This window comes from Chrysemys picta, chromosome 15 (assembly GCF_011386835.1).
Source record: "Chrysemys picta bellii isolate R12L10 chromosome 15, ASM1138683v2, whole genome shotgun sequence".
Classification (NCBI taxonomy): domain Eukaryota; kingdom Metazoa; phylum Chordata; order Testudines; family Emydidae; genus Chrysemys; species Chrysemys picta.
The window spans coordinates 29485071-29501393 of NC_088805.1; the positions used below are offsets into that span (position 1 = coordinate 29485071).

The 16323-nt window shown below is 50.5% G+C and overlaps 1 protein-coding gene across 6 annotated transcripts in view; it reads left to right on the forward strand.

Annotated features, from left to right (window-relative positions):
- Positions 1-968: 968 nt before the first annotated feature.
- Positions 969-16323, forward strand: part of RPH3A (rabphilin 3A) — a 114261-nt gene continuing 98906 nt past the window's right edge. For 2 of the 6 annotated variants that reach the window (XM_065568803.1, XM_065568808.1), the window contains exons 1-2: positions 1066-1179; positions 1700-1783. The gene's annotated coding sequence lies outside the window, so the exon portion shown is untranslated. Of the gene's footprint in view, positions 1201-1537; positions 1672-1699; positions 2143-16323 lie in introns of those variants that run through there. The other 4 variants (XM_065568804.1, XM_065568806.1, XM_065568805.1 and 1 more) reach the window with 4 other exon arrangements.

Consider the following 16323-nt stretch of genomic DNA (forward strand, 5'->3'; position numbering starts at 1 on the left):
CCTAGAGGTGGAGGTCGGGGTAGGTCTCTGACCTCAGACAATCCAGCCTGCTTTGTCTGGGCGTGACCCAACAGCCAAGGGAAGCTGCAAAGGGCGATGTAGTCCTTGTAAAACATGCTATTTATTTAGTGCTTCCCTCCACTTTGTAAGGCAGGAGCAGTTAAACACTTTGATCCGGATTATGACTCCAAACTGGGGCCAGCTGCAGCATCCAGTGACCTGAGCCAAGGTCTGGTTGGTTTAAAGTATGTGATGAGACGGCTGGTTTCTAAGGGAGGCAGGGGGCAGTGATTATGTAGCCACAACACTATAACCAGACAGCATATTAAAGATGGCCCAGAACTACTGGCCCAGATCCAAAGGGGGAGAGAGACGAGACAACAGTACTGATCCTCTAGGATTCCTTCTACTCACTAAGGGCTTGTTTTCTTGGTCTATTCCTGACTAACTCCATCAGGGGCCACTCTTCTTCGGGTGCAACAGTTCCTCATTCCTGATAAACTTAACACACTTTGAAAGGTGCTTAGGGTGAAATGTTCAGAAGGGCCATAATGTTCTGGGACCTACTTTCTTGGGAGTTGTCTCACTGAATGTCAGCGGCGCTTAGGTTCACACCCAGCGCTCTGTCACTTTTGAAAATGGGACGTTGGCTCCTTTTTTTAGATGCTTTTGGAAATTTGGCCCTTTGATCTTCTGGGGGATGGAGCAGAGGGGACAGAACAGAGCATCACCCCCCACCTTTGAAGGTCGCATCCAAATTTCGTGGCTCTCTCCTGTCTCTAGGAGGTCGAACTACCTGGGAACAAGCGACCTCCGTCACTCCCAGCTGTGGGTGACCCTCAGTCCGGGTTCCTGGGTGCAGCCTGGGGCCCTGCTGGCAGGTACAGAGACTCTCAGAAGCTACAGTCTGGCAAAACAAAGTGGCAACTGCTCGGGAGAGAGGATTGCAGATCCCCTCCCCCACCTGCATTCAGGCAAGTGCTTAATTTGTAATGAAAGAGGTGCCCGGGGCTCAAGCAATTTTTTTACTCTCATAACTGATGCAGCAAGCCCAAAGGGGCGGGGGCTCTGACTGGCCAAGCCCAGAGGGGCCGGGGCTCAGCCCTTGAAAATTAAGCCCCGATTCAGGCTGGAGAGGGGGGCGAGGCGATTATTCGTCGTGTCCTGCTGGAGCCGGAGGTGCGTTTGGAGCCCCGGGGGGTGAGTGGGAGGAAAACACCCTCGGCCGCCCCGATCTTCAGCTTCCCCAGGTCACCGCCCCTCCCCGTGCTCTGCGCCCCCCAACCCAGCACCCCCTTGGAGCTGGAGGAGCCGGGCCAGGCAGTGAAACGTCCCCGAGCCCAGCAGCCTGGCTCAGGGGGCGTGTGGGGGGGACACACGACTCCCGCTTTTCCGGAGGAGCGCCCGCTGCTCCGGGGCAGCGCCGCTGATCCACCGCTTTGGGGGCACCCCCCGCCCCGTGCGTGACTTCCCCGCTGGAATCGGTCTGGGGGCAGGTCGCTCCACCCCCGCCCCTTGCAGCCGGTCCCCGATCCGCGCCCCGGGGGCCCCGGGCGGGGTGTGGGCTGGAGCCGCTCTCGCCTGCGCCGTGCTGCGCTGCGGGAGGAAGCGGCGCCAACTCCGCGGAGCCTCCAGATACACCGGCCGGGCGCAGGGACTCGCGGCTCCCAGGTAAACGCTCCCGCTTCTCCCCACGCAGGGTCCGGGCTCGCCCGCCAGGCTCGAGCGATCGCGGGCGGGACCCGCTCGGCTGCAGACCCGGCTCGCTGGCCGGGGCTGGAGAGTAAGTCCGTGGCGCGGCGCGAGGGTTTGTTTACCCCGCGGGCGGGTGGGGACGGTGGGCTCGGGGCTGTCCCCGCTGGGGCGGTGCGGGGAGAGGCTCGGGCGTTAGTTTGCGGGGGAGCCGCCCGCTGGCCAAACTTGTCTAGGAGCCTTTGTTCTTGCATCCCTGCAGCAGCCACTGCGCGCTGAGCTGGGCTCCCCCCTGGAAATGGGGAGCGGGGGAGGATCCCCAGCTGAACGCCTGTAACCTGCCTGAGATGTCTGCTAGCCCCCCTGTCCATTAACCCTGGCATTTCAGACGGGAGCGGGTCCCCCGTCTGTCCTGGGGCGGGCGCGCTCGATACACTGGCGTCTGGAAAGGTACCGTATTCCGGGGCCTTTGCGCACCATTGGGATGTGCTGCTCGCTCTTTAAAAGATGCCCTGGGCTTCAAACTGCTCGCCGGAGAGGAGGATGCTGGGTGCGCCAGACAAAACGCCTATGACAGAAAATGAACCTTGCAGCACGTCAGTAATTCATGGGTTAATCTCGCTCGAATGAACCTGGCGAAATCGCCTTTGTGTTTGCTAGAGATCAACCGTGGAGGCTTTATTTTTTTAAAAGAGTTTTTCACTATTGTCATTCATAAAAGGAGACCGTAGCCCCTCAAATTAAAGTGAGTCGGGTGCGGGGGGGGGGGGGAGGGGGAGGAGAGGAGAGGAGAGGAAGGGAAGCAAATAATCTCTAGTAGCTAAAATATTAAACAAGTGTAAAAAATAAAGATCTGGGTTGAAGTGTAAGGAAAAGAGTGAGTGATGGATGGCGCCTGTCGTCTGTACCAAAACTCTGGCAAGGTTTAAACTCCAATATTTTGAATATTCCAGGCGTGAGACAGGTATGAACAAGAGTCTTTCACTTCGGAGACTAAAGATCTGAGATTTGGGGAAGTGCTAAGTGTGGGGCATTAGCCCTTGGAAAAGTATCTATGAAAAAATGTGTGCGGTCTAAGGAAACAGGAGACTTGATTTTTTTTTAAATGATTGCACTGGATTTTCAAATTCAGCAGAGCAGGGGGTAATCAATCCTGCATGGATTTCAGGAGCAATTGTGTGTCAATTTCCTTGCAGTTTCTCTAGTGTCTCTGCCACTTGCTGGCTGGCTTGTCTTTCTGGAGGGACGGAAGATTGTTGCCATGGTGAGAATGTTGCAGAGTTCATGGTCCTAAGGGTGGTGAGTTTGGGGGGCTTAATGGAATAGCATAAAGGAAAAGAATTCTTATGTAGCCGTTGACAGCAGCTGACCGCATGTTTTCATTGCACCCCCTGATCCTCTGTTATGTGGGGGGACGCCTAGCAAATAGAGAGATGTAGGGAAAGTTTCAGAATGGACGTGATGTAAACTGGTCAGCAGCCTCAGAGCTAGGCTACTTCTGCTCTATGACTATTTCCAGGGAGGTAAAACACTGCAGATGTGGCTAATGTGACCATTTTGTTTTACTAGAGGGCAGGACTGGTGTTTTTATCAAAAGCTTTGTTTTTGTTTGGAAAACAAAGGGAAAAAAAATAAAACCCCACCCAATCCTACATTTTAACAAACTGGTTTCACAAAGCATGAAATTTTACAAAAGAACAGGACTTGTATGTGAAATTAGCATTCACCTCTCCAATTGCATATAAGTTGTAGTGTGTTGTTCTAGTTTAATGTAGACAGAGGGATATACCGGGAATTAACTATTTTCTGTCTCAAAGAAATGTTGATCATGGATTTTGTGGTTATGCAGTGATCATGGTGACCAGTGCAGGGGGAAATTGTCCAGCAACTTAGATTTTTTTATTAAATACCCCAAATACCCCAAATATCCTTTACCTTCCTATTTTAGTGCTAACAGCAAATGGTGCGCTAACATTGCACAGAGCGAACAGTAGTTACTGTATCAGAGCTGATCACGGCAAACCCGACGGCATTTAAAATACGATAACGTTGGGTGGCGATGTAGAAACCTCCCCATCCCTGCTGGAACTGAGAGTTCACTAGTCTGATTTGTGTATTGCAGTGGTCCTGGTCTCTTAGCCTCCTATTCAGCCAAGGCTTTTAATGCGGTAGCTCTCAAATTGGTTCAATTGTTCTGCTAGTGCATCTCCTCCACCACGCGCCCTGAACGTACAAAATCTTGCATGGAGCATTTAAAAAAAAAGACCATCAAGATCATAGTCTCCTAACTCCCGCGGGCAAAATACTGCAGTAAAGCAAGTGGAATGTGGTAAAGCTGCTAAGTTTTATAGCATAACGAGGTAATTTAAAATCAGGCCAGGGTTATCTAACTTCTCTGTGCCTTTTTATTTGTCTTGCTCGCCAGCAGGCAGTATTTAAATCAATAAAATCGAAGGACCAAATAGCTGGGTTTCAGCTATTAATGTTTGTTTGGTCTGCCACTTAAAAATCTGAACCAGATGGCTCCACCCGAATGCTTCTATACTTTGAACTTTGTCAGTGTTATGCCGTTCCTGGAAACTGAGGTCTGTGCACCGAGTAGACTCCCCCCCCCCCCCCCCCGTGAGATTGTGCTTTCAGAGCTTGGAGGACAATTCTCCACAGTGGATATGATGAGGAGAACAGATGAATAATTGGGTTTAATTACTTATAGCCGGAGCTTGTGCTGTAATATGGCATGGAAATAGATCTTGTTAATGTTTTGATGCTGGGATGGATTGGAGGACACATTGTTCATCGGCTCTTAGGGATTCCTGGTGCTATTCAGCTGTGATATAAGGGGCAGTTCATGAGGTTTAGGTTCAGACCTTCCTCAGGGACGGGGGTGGAGTAAAACAGAGTAAGGGCTTTAGGCTTAGGCCCGAATTAGGAATTGCTGAAACAATCCCTGAATCTCAAGTGCTTCTATGCCAGCATGGACACGCTCAGTTAATCCTTTAACTGCCCTCATTGTGGGCTCTCTCGCCAGGCTGCTGTTTGCTGCAGGGCTCTGATATCTTTTGGCATCTCTGGAAAAGAGACCCTGTACCAGTAGCAGGCTGTTGGCTCATTCCAGCATCCTCTCGGTCATCCACAGAAGTAGCACTCCATAGCTCCAGCAATTGGTAACGGGGCATGAGCTCTTCAGTCTCCATGTCACCTGTTCACATCAGCCCTTTGCTGTCCCTGGGATATCCCTGATGGATAGAGATCTGTAACACATCTGGACCCCAATGGTCGCTTCAGCAGAGAATCTGAGGTCAGAATGGACATGGATATTAAACTCCCCTCTGTCCAGGTCAAGCTGTGAGGGGCAGGACTGGGGAAGTTTACACTGATGTTGCCTGGCCTGTGGATAAACGGGAGATTCCAGGCTCAAATCTGGCACTTTTCAACAGCATGAAATTCACATAAATGAAAAGCAGCATCCACATAAAGCAATGGAGTAGGGCAGTAGGCTGGTAATAAATCACCTGAATTAGGCCTCAAAATATCCCTAAACCCAGAGAACCTGGACTTGGTCTCAATGATTTTTGGCTCCTTTTCCTGAAAAAAAAAAAAAGATGCTATGGAGTGATACAGACACCTAATGGCTCCTCTAACTTCACAAGCTGCCCTAGGTTAGAGTCTTCTGCCGAGCTTCCTCCACTCCCACTGACTCCAGTGAGAGACGAGGATGCTCAACAAAATGGCAACTTTGGTTTGTGTGTCTGTTACCTGTGAAGTATTTTGTGTGTGTGAGCGAGAAAGACGTGAACTGGTCTGGATATAAATAATATCCATGCTTTGTACCTGAGTTATATTTCCCAGTAATAATTTCTCTTTTTGTAATGTCTGTCAATTCACAGGTATTACAAAAAAAGAGACATGCTGAATTGAAAAGATTTTTGGTTCTTGCTGTCTCTGGTGCCTCATTTGCCTCGGGGGAGTTTAAGGCTGGAATTTGGTTGGCTGTTGCTAGCCTTGCCGTTGGATATGAGCAAATATTTGCAGCTGTGAGCGTGTGTGTGTGTGGTGTGTGTGTAAATTTAAATTCCCGCTGATTTTAAGTTTATTAAGATGAAAGAAACTGCATGGGCTGGACGCGTTGGTTAGGAAGGGAGTCTATGTAGTTGGTTTAAAGGAGTGATTTGAGGGGCTGCCTTGGTCATGGGACTGAAAATGGCACGTGACTCTTTCAACGCTTCATCATCACTTTGAATAGGATGCAAGTTGGTGGTGACTAAAAGTTACTATTTGACAACTGTTGATCCTTATGGAGTGTCTTCAGTCTGTTCCTGGTACACAGGTATCTGTGTAATGAAAACTACCATCATCATTAGTGCTAATTAGCAGTAATAATGAATCACTGCAAGCAGAGAGCTTCATGTTTGAGTAGGCAGGCGTCTGAGCAATTGCACATCTCTCAACGTGGTGCTTCCCAGTCCATCTCTAGTCATTCCTGGGCTTCTCAATGAAATTGTGAACAAGGGTCACAGTTGGTACTAATTATGGTGGTGGGTTTGTGAGGCTGGGAAAATAACGTGATAGGGTGCTTGGAGGTTAGCACATCTGACCTCCACCCTCTTTCTCTCTCTTGGGGGGCAGTAGCGGTGCCTGGTTCCGAACCCTAGGCTGGGAGTGTTTGGGCCTCCCCTGCTGCATCTGGGACTTTGCCCTTAAGTGGGGTATGGTAGGGGGACCCAGGGCTTCCCTCCCCAGAGAGCCCTGTGGGAGGTAACACTGGCAGATTCTTCTCTGGGGAAAGTCTAAGTCTGCCACCCTGGGTTACTTCCTACCTATGATCTCTCAGTCCAAAGCAGCAGGACCTGCTGGTTCTCCAAGGGGGTGATGGTTGGAGAAGGCTCTGCCTGGGGGCCTTACCCACCCTGTGGTCCCCTCTCAGTCTCCACCTTCTGTCTGGCTTCCCGGGGAAGAATTCTCTGGAATAGCCTGTCTACCCCTCCCTCCCTTGCCTGGGCTTCTGAGCTCCTTTTAACCTGCCCTTGCAGCTTGGCAGGCCTGGAGGGATGGGTCTACCTGGGCCCCGTATTGCCTTTTAACCCCCTCAGGCCCAGGGTGGCGTTTAGGTACCCCAGCACAACAAATACCTTGCTGCAGCCATGTTCAGGAATAGCTCTTTCTCCTCGCTCCTACTTTGCGAACAGGGCTTAGGATTTGGGGATACTTGAAATGGAATCAAAATGTTTTTGTGTGGCCCCCTTTTTGCCCACGTACTGCTCTGTTGATGAATCCTGATGGGGGAAGGTCAGGGCAAAATCTGCACGAAATTAAACATTTTTGCTTCTGTGTGTTTTGGGTGTTGAAAGAGAAAATGCTGATCCTGTCCCCGCCACACCCTCTCATCCCACCTACCCTCTGGCACAAAATCTGGGAAACTCAACTCCCTGGGGGCGTTAGCTTGGCTGATTAAAGTCCCTGAGTCTGATGGACTAGTGGGCTTCATTCCAGCCGCTGATCTCGGGATAAAGATTCTGTTAATCCTCCTAGTGGTCTGCAGAGGTGCGTAAACTTTAAACAGACCTGTACCTTGCTGGTCACTGGATCACCAGGGATGATCAACTGAATGTTGCCATCTTTTAGACTTTGTCCTCCGTGGACAGTCATTGCACCATCAGGCTGTGATTTCTAGTCTAGGCAGTAGGATTATATTTCTGGATTGTTTTAATATCTGACCCAAGACCGCCTCTGACAAAATTGCTACTGGGCCAACAGGGAGCTGGAAGCCAGAGAAGGGAAAAGTCCGTTCCTGGAAGGCACTTGAGGTTTCTCTCTCCTTCATCTTGTAATTTGTTCTTTTTCTGTGGTCTTGGATCTCGCATCATTTTCCTGGTCACTGGGGCCGAAAGGCAGCTATTGAGATACTGATGTGGCTTCCATCACAGTAGTATCTGAGACCGCCTTTCACTGCAGCCAGATATTGCCAAGAGATCCCTTTTCAAAAGACCCTCCGTAACGGCACACACACCGGGGTACAGCGCCCTGGTTTGCGGGTGCATTTACCCGATCTGTGTCGACAAACATGCTCCCACAAATCCTCCGCAGACAGACAGCTCCCGGGGCCCTCTTGAACATTTGTCTCCAAATCTTTTCTCCCTGTACAAATCCAGTGTCAACCTGATTTTGGAGTTTTCATTTTGCTGAACATTTTTTTTTTTAAATAAAGGCAATTAATTTTCGCAGCTCTAGGCAGGCATCAGGTGCTCTGTGAGTGATTTCCCCCGCCCCCTCCTTTCACCGTGGTGCCTTCGCTATTCTGCAGGAGCTAGCATCCAGAGAGGTGCATTATAGCAGTGCAGTGAACTGCATCTGAGCAGCGCTTTAGAGCCAGAATTGTCACAACAGCTTTGATATAAGTAACTATAATGCTGCCATCAGGTTTAATAATATAATGCAGGCTTAAATTACACCGTACTATTGTCTTGCTAGAGATCCCAAGACCTAGCAATCATAGATCAGTCAGATGAACCAAAGACTGATTTTTTGTTTTGTTTTCCCTGCTATTAATCAACTGGAGAAAATTCACATGACAACGTTATAATGATGTTTGGTTTGTGAAGGAGTTACTTGAAAAATGTCACTGCACAGCTTCAATAAAATGTCCCGCTCCCCACAGCTTAGCTGCCTTTGTTCTATTTTGTCTAGAGACTGACAGGAAACTTTGACTGGAAAAAGACATTTTCCGCATGTCGCATGCTATGTAAATGTAGTCGAATGCCGACAAGAAGGCATTAGCTAAACAAAAGCGATGGGGATATGGAAAGGGGAATTAGCGAAATCTCTCTGGACTGGACTCTGGTCTTACACTGGCGTTACTTGGTTAACTTCAGGGGAGCTGGTCTGGCGTGAATAAGATTTCAGTGGAGCTACTTGTGATTTACACCACTGGAAGTGCGAGCAGAATTGGGGCAGGTCTACACATCAAACGCTGCATCGGTGCCATCGCGCTTAAATGAAGATGCTCCTACGCACCGGGAGAGAGCTCTCCTGTCCGCATAGGTAATTCACCTCCCTGAGAGGCGGTAACTATGGCAGCGGGAGAAGCCCTCCCATCGACATAGCCTTGTCTACACAGGGTTAAGGTCGGTATAACTGCGTCGCTCAGGGGTGTGGATTTTTCACACCCCGAGCGATGTAGTTATACCGACATAGGTCTGTAGGGTAGACCTGGCCTAATAGTCTCTCTTGCCTTTATATAGTCACCTATGCCCATCAGTGGGGTACCCATAAAACAAAGTGTACGGGCAGGGTTTTATCCCCCCAAATCTGTTGCCGCAGAGCTGCTTTCTGCAGAACTTGGTATGCAAAATGCAGGAAGATTAAAGCCCGGCGAGGCAGCAAGGAGAGGACAGTAGGACAGAGGACCAGTATCCACCGAGGCTTATTTTGAAGGCGGATGCTCCTTGGCACTGCGATCCCTATTGGGTCCCTGTGGATCTGAATAGGAACAAAGAGAAAACAGGAGGGCAGAAAACAGGTGGCGAAGATCTGAATGCCCCTGAGGGATATTTATAGGAGCCGGGCTTATTTTGTTTAAAGCGATACCTTTGCACAAGTGCTTTGGGAGTCGTGTTACACCCTTGTGGTCGCACAGTTAGAGACGCACTGGGCAGCGTTCCAGCGATTTTCAGCAAGAGTAGCCATGAAATTAGTCGTCCTGTTATTTAACTGAACGGCCGTCACATTTGCTGTCCTTCAAGCTCAGAGAATTGATCCAGCGGTGGCTGCATTGTAGGCTTGTAATCCTCTCGTACTCGGGGTGCTAGAGTTCAGGAGCCTGTAGAGATGGCTGGGTTTGTAGCCTGATGGAGACAGTCCTCTAGTCTGCAGGGGTTCTGATGCTGGTGATTACTTATGATCCTTCGCACTTCTGCAGTGCTTGTTTCCTGTGGATCACAATCAGTTGCTCGCAGCCCACCCCCACGGGATAACGTCCCCATTTTACTGTCAAGCACACCAGAGGCACAGAGAGATCAAGGACAGAATCGTCCAGCGTGACCCCTGATTGAGGATCCTTCGCTTTCTGGGGGCTTTGAGACACGGGGGATGGGGTGGTACTCAGCGTCCCCAACTCCAGCTGAAGTCAATGGGAGCTGCGGGTGCTCGCACCTCTGCAGATTGGGCTCCAGCTGTCTCTAATTGGGCACCTGAAATCAGGGGCCCCTTGGGACTTCCTTGCTGCCAGAGAGAAGGAGGACGGGTGAGGTAATATCTTTTATTGGACCAACTTTGGTTGGTGAGAGAGACGAGCTTTCCTTCCAATCTGGGAAGGGTGTGGAGAGCGTCCCAGCTAAGTACAATCGCAAACAGATAGCTCAGCGTAAGTAGTTAACAACCATGCTAGGGGACCATTCAAGGTGAAGTGGCCCATTAAAACCCTTCTAGTCCTAGAACAGAAAGGGGGGTTAGTGGGTTACAGATGGTCGTAATAAGCCATAAATCCAGTGTCTCTGGTCAGTCCGTGATTTTCAGTGCCTAGCAGAGTAATGAATTTAAGCTCCCAGGCTCATCTTTAGGAAGTGTTGTGCAGGTTTCCTTTGGAGGATGCGGACTGATAAGTCAGATGTAGAATGATTGCTTTGTGGAAAGTGTTCACCCACCGGTAATGGGGTATTCTTGTCTCTTATCATTTTCCTGTGTGAGTTCATTTGAGAGCGCGGTGATTGTCTGGTTTCACCTACATAGTGCGCTGGATGAGGGACACCACATTATGTGATAGGCACGTGTAGGACCCGTGGATCTTAAAAGGTGTGTTGTGGCGGGTGTTAATCATTGTAGCACTGGAGCTATGGCTGCAGGTTTTGCGTCGGTTGTTCTGGCAGGGCCTGGTGCTGCTTTGAGTTGGTGTGTCCTGGTCTGTGGGGAGCTGGCTTCTGATGATGAGCCTGGAGAGGTTGGGGGGTTGTGTGAAGGCCAGAAGTCGGGGTGGGGGGTCAGGAAAGATTTTTCTCAATGGGGTCCCCATTGAGTATGGGTTGTAGTTGTTTGATGGTTCCCCATATGGGTTCCAGTGTGGGGTGGTAGGTGACAACTCGGGGTGTGCTGTCAGAGGGGCTTTCATTTCTGTATCAAAGCAGGTTCTCTCGGGGTATTGGGGTGTCTATTCCATGATGCGATCTACCTCTCTAGTGGAGTGTCCATGTTTGAGAGATTCTGAGTGTGTTAAGGTGTAAGGAGCACATTCTGTGGTATCTGAGTGCCGGGCTGTTGATAACCGATTTCTTAGGGTGTTTGGATGGTTCCTGGGTCTACGAAGGCAGGTGTGGGAATCCAGGGGTTTCTTGTGTATAGTTGTCTGTAGGGTTCCATTGTTGAAGCTGATCAGCATGTCCAGGAAGTCGATGCTGGTGTGGGAGAGCTCCAGAGAGAGTTTAATGGATGGGCCGTGGTGGGTGAAGTTGTGGTGGAAATCTATGACGGAGTTGTATCCTCTGGATAGAGGCTTAAAATATCATCGATGGACTTCAGGTATATCACTGGTTTCATGGTGCATTTGTCACACAGGACACATTCCTTGCTGTCACATGGGAACCTGGTGGCACCCTGGCACTAGAAGTCTGGTCACTTCAGTCCCCGTCCTGTTCTTTAGCTACAAGAAATCCTTCTCCCTAACTAGATCCTTTGGGGTTTTCTGCAAATCAACTGATCAGACACGAAGCTGGACATCAGTCGTGCCCAAAATTAAGAATAAAATCACCTCTATCCTGGGTTCACATCAGTATAATTCTTTGGGGAACTGTGGGGTCCTGGTCCATGCTGAAAGATCCTAGGCACTACGGTACTCAAAATATTATTATAATTAATTTGAAAGTACTGAGGTTTCATCTCATTACCAGGAATCTAGCCCAGACTACAGCTCTCTTTAATGACTCTACTGAAGTCAAAACCTTTAACTGCTGTCTCCTCCAGCACGGGGCCTGGCTCCATATTATATCAGATTCCGGGAGATGAGCGCCACCTTGCTAACGTGTTTGAGACGCTTGCTCATCCAGCTTGGTCTGCAACCTGCCCTACGATTCCCCCCCCCTTGCTTGGGATGCAGACTTCAGATAGTTCCTGCAACTTTAACTTAACGTAATTCCAGGCCTCCTCCACATTCAGATCCTTGAGTTCTTCAGTCCAGACCACTTCCCCAACTAATTCCCTTAATTTTTTAACGATTTCTTTTGTTAGTGTAAGAAATCAAACCATCTGACACCCTGATTTCTCTCTTTCCTCTGACATCATGCTCGGTCGCAGAGGGTGTATCAATAGCAATGAAAACTTTGATCCCAAAAACCCAAGAGCTGTAAAACTTTTACAAAATGGCAAGAATCCCTGTAAGGCTTACAAAGGGGAAACTCCAGTGGGTACCTGAGGACTGGAGCTACATGAAATGAGCGTGGTCCTATTCTCCCCCTCGTAAAAACCACTGCGAACCAAAAAAAGTCACCTGCTGTCAGCTTAATTGGCAGGCTCCGCAGAGAGGCCACTAGGGTTACCATATTTAAAAAAAAACAAAAAGAGGACACTCCACGGGGCCCCGCCCCCAACTCCACCCCTTCCCCACGCCGGCCCCACCCCAACTCTGCCCCTTCCCCAAAGTCCCCGCCCCAACTCCACCCCTCCCCTGAACGCTCCGCCCCCTGCTCCTCCCCCTCCCCTGCTTCCCGCGAATCAAATGTTCGCGGGAAGCCTGAAACAGGCAAGCAGCAGGTAAGCTGGGGTTGGGGTGGTGGCAGGGGGGCGCGAGGAGGCGCGGCCCAGTCCGGCCCCCCTGGCCGAGCAGCTCTGGCCCCGGCGTCTCCGGCCCGGCTCGGGCCCTGGGGCGCCGGCCCCGGTTCCAGCCGAGTGGTTCCGGCCCGGCCCCGGCCCTGGGCGAGTGGTGCCGGCCGAGCACCCCCAGTCCCAGCGGCTCTGGCCCGGCTCGGCTTGGCTCGGGCCCCGGTTCCGGCAAAGCAGTTCCAGCCCAGCCCCAGCCCAGGCCCTGGGCGAGTGGCTCTGGCCAAGCACCCCCAACCCCGGTCCCAGCAGCTCCGGCCCAGCTTGGCTCGGGCCCCGGTTCTGGCCGAGCGGCGCCAGCCCCAGTGGCTCCGGCCCCAGTAGCTCCAGCCCGGATCCAAGCCCCACAACCCCTCCCTATTTTCCCGGACTTGTCCGGCTTTTTGGAATTTCCTCCCGGACGGGGATTTGAGGACCAAAAAGCCAGACATGTCTGGGAAAATCCGGACGTATGGTAACCCTAGAGGCCACAGATGCAGTCAATCAAAAACTGTCTTTTTGCTCTGTGTCTATACAGCTCCTAGCACAATGGGGGCCTGGTCAGTGACTAAGCTTCCTAGGCAGTACAGAAACACAAATAACAATATGTGGAGGACTTCAGTAACTCAGTCAGAGGTTAGGGATCTGTGAACAGGAGTGGGTGGGTAAGGTTTTGTGGCCTGCAGTGTGCTGGAGGTCAGACTAGATCAGTGGTCTCCAACCTTTTTAACCACAAGATCACTTTTTGAATTTAAGTGCAACCCAGGCTCTACCTCAAAGAAAATGTAGAAATAACAGTAATCACACAAACCCAAACACCCTTGCCCCGCCCCCTGCCCCGCCCCTTCCCCGAGGCCACGCTCCTGCCCGGCTCACACCATCCCTCCTCCCTCCGTCGCTCGCTCTCCCCTACACTCACTCACTTTCACTTGGCTGGGGCGGGGTGCGGGGTGTGGGAGGGGCTCTGGGCTGAGCCTGGGTCAGGGGGTTGGGATGCAGGAGGGGGTTCAGGATGTGGGCTCTGGGAGGGAGTTTGGGTGCAGGAGGGGGCTCAGAGCTGGGATTGGGAGTTGGGGTGTGAGGGGGGGCTCGGGTGGGGCAAGAGGTTGGGGTGCAGGAGGGGTTCGGTGTGCGGGCTCCGGCTGGGCGCCGCTTACCTCAGGTGGTTCCTGGTTGGCAGCACTGCAGGGCAAAGGCAGGTTCCCTGCCTGCCCTGACCCCACGCTGCTCCCAGAAGCGGCCGCCATGTCCAGCAGTGGCTTCTGGGGGGAACAGGTGGCTTCGCTCGCTGCCCCCGTCTGCAGGCATCGCCCCCGCAGCTCCCATTGGCCAGGAATGGGAGTCGCAGCCAATGGGAGCTACAGGGGCAGTGTGCGGAGCCATCTGCCCCTTCCCGCCCCCCCCCCCGCCCCCCCAGGAGCTGCTGCCGGACATGGTGGCTGCTTCTGGGAGCGGCACGGGGCTAGGACAGGCAGGGAGCCTGGGTTAGCCCTGCTGCGCCGCCGGACTGTTAGTGGCCGAACTCCCTGGTTGGCTGCAGGAGGGTTGGCAACCCTATCGCGATGGACCGGTTGGTAACCACTGGACTAGATGATCGTGACGGTCTTGTCTGGCCTTAAAGCCTGAGTCTATAAATCTTTTTTCCTCCCTTCCTCCCCCCCTGCTCTCTGTTAGTGGCTGCTGAAAAGGACAGAATCCTCCGTTCAAGTGGCTCTGGGAAATGACCCCGAGACATTGCCATCTGCTGAGAATTAACCAGGGAGGTTATTTGGTGCTGTTCCTGCAAACAAACTTTACTTTTATCTTTACAGCACCGGAGAAATTCACAGTTAAAGTGCCCACAATAGACTGTTTGCGCCCAATCCTCATGTGGTGTAAATTGGCGTGGCTCCACTGAACTGGGTTTGACGTGGCTACACCAATTGAATTCAGATTAATGGAACATATCTCGCTCTTCTTAAAAAACAGCAACAACAAAACCCTTCACCATGGCTACTTCCAGCAGTGTGATCCAAAATCAACTTCTCCCAGTCAGCCCAAACTTTCTAAAATGATTTCTCGCTGAGCGGAGACAAAGCATGATCCCTTGCTGTCCTAAAGGGGTTTTAATTTGAGAAAGTTCTACTGGGAAGGAGTTGGAATGGAGTGGTTTTCATAGTCTTAACCATAGGGTCACTGCTGTGATGCTAAAATACACCAGCCTTAATAGTTTGGGGTCTGTTCCTCAGCTTGTCGCTAACCAATTCTTACCACTTAGCTCCTGGGAGGAAAGGTCATTGATAGTGGGGATGAGTGGGGCCGCACAAAACTTGTTCAAGATGGTAAACCACTTGCTCTGTAATTTAAGCCTCCCCCGCATGAACAAATATTTTAAATGCCTTTCTAGTTAAAGAGAAGTTTGTGCTATATATTAGGGCTTCAGTTCTCCATCTCATTGCTCGACTCAAGAAATATAGGCTAATATATGGTGAATGTATCAAAAGATCTCCTATATATATGGTACCTAGATCAATTCATATGCACAACTACGGTGAATGATATAGTGTATATACCACAGGGAAACCACTTTTCCCAGCCTTATTTTTGGAGGGGAGTAGTTTGGTCATTGAAATATATATAGATAAAGAGAACTTGTTTTATTTACACATGTGCACCAGTCCTGGTATAGAGAGGGTCAAACAGCATGCAGAGCCATCTCTTATTTCAGGGATTTCAGCCCAAAACAATGCCCAGTTCTCAGGGAGTAATTCTGCCTCAAGAACTGACTCCCATCAGAGGCCAAAGCAGAGAACAAACTACGATATCTTGCTACTTGCACAGCTCTCTAACCAGATCCTCTGCATTATAAAACTAAGAATACCGCACAGCATATTTCCCCAAGATTGAACATCTGTTTGAACGTGAAGAAAAAGATCTTGGAAGACTATGTGTAACAGCGCCACCTGGTGACACCCGTCAGAACAATATTTTGGCCCATCTCTGAAAATATCAGAGGGGTCAAAACCAGATTCTGTTACCTAAAAACCCTCTAACTTGGGTGCTTTTAGGTAATATGGAGCTTGGATCCAAATCACTTCTAGCCCTCTGTGTGTATGGATTTTTCCATGTAATATCGCAGGGGAAGGGTGCTACATTGCTAGCCCTGTTTGCTCAATCAGTTTACCTTTGTGCTGAGCCTTCTGTACAGAGCGATCCTACAGCCCTGAGCGTCACTTGGCAGTGGATGTGGTGTCATTAGTCCATGCGCTATGGGCTTTGGTGAGCACACGTTAAGCTGGGAAGTGCAGTCTTGATAGTGAAGTCGCGCAGTTGAATTCAAGTAGGATGCTCTGTTGGTAGGATGAAACCTGTTAAATACACGTGTAGATGGACTGGTGAGACAATGGCATATTTAATTGCTAATTGAGACCATCTCTTCAGAAATGGATTAGAAAACCCTTGGAGCAGATAATTGTGGGCGTGAGCATGCGTATGCTGTGGAACGGAAGGAACACCTGGATAGCAAATCTATGGAGAAGAATCACTTTGCTGAGAGCTGCTTCTGCTCTTTTTTCAGAGTGCTTTTAAAGTTCCTGCCAAAAAACGAAGGGCAAAGCTGTGGGGGAGGGTGGGAGTTTTTGGAAGGAACGAGCTTCATAATAGTGTATTTGGTTTCCTGGCTGACACCCCACAAGCGTGCAGATGCCATTTGGGATGAATTTGCAGAGAACTCAACTTAGGGGATCTATCAAACAATTCTACGGCGCCTTCCTTTGCCCTCTCAAACTCCGTTACGCTGCTGGGAGATCGAAATGAACGCATTCTCCCAGGCCGAGAGGACCACAAATGTGGGTTAGTTTAAAAATCGTCAGC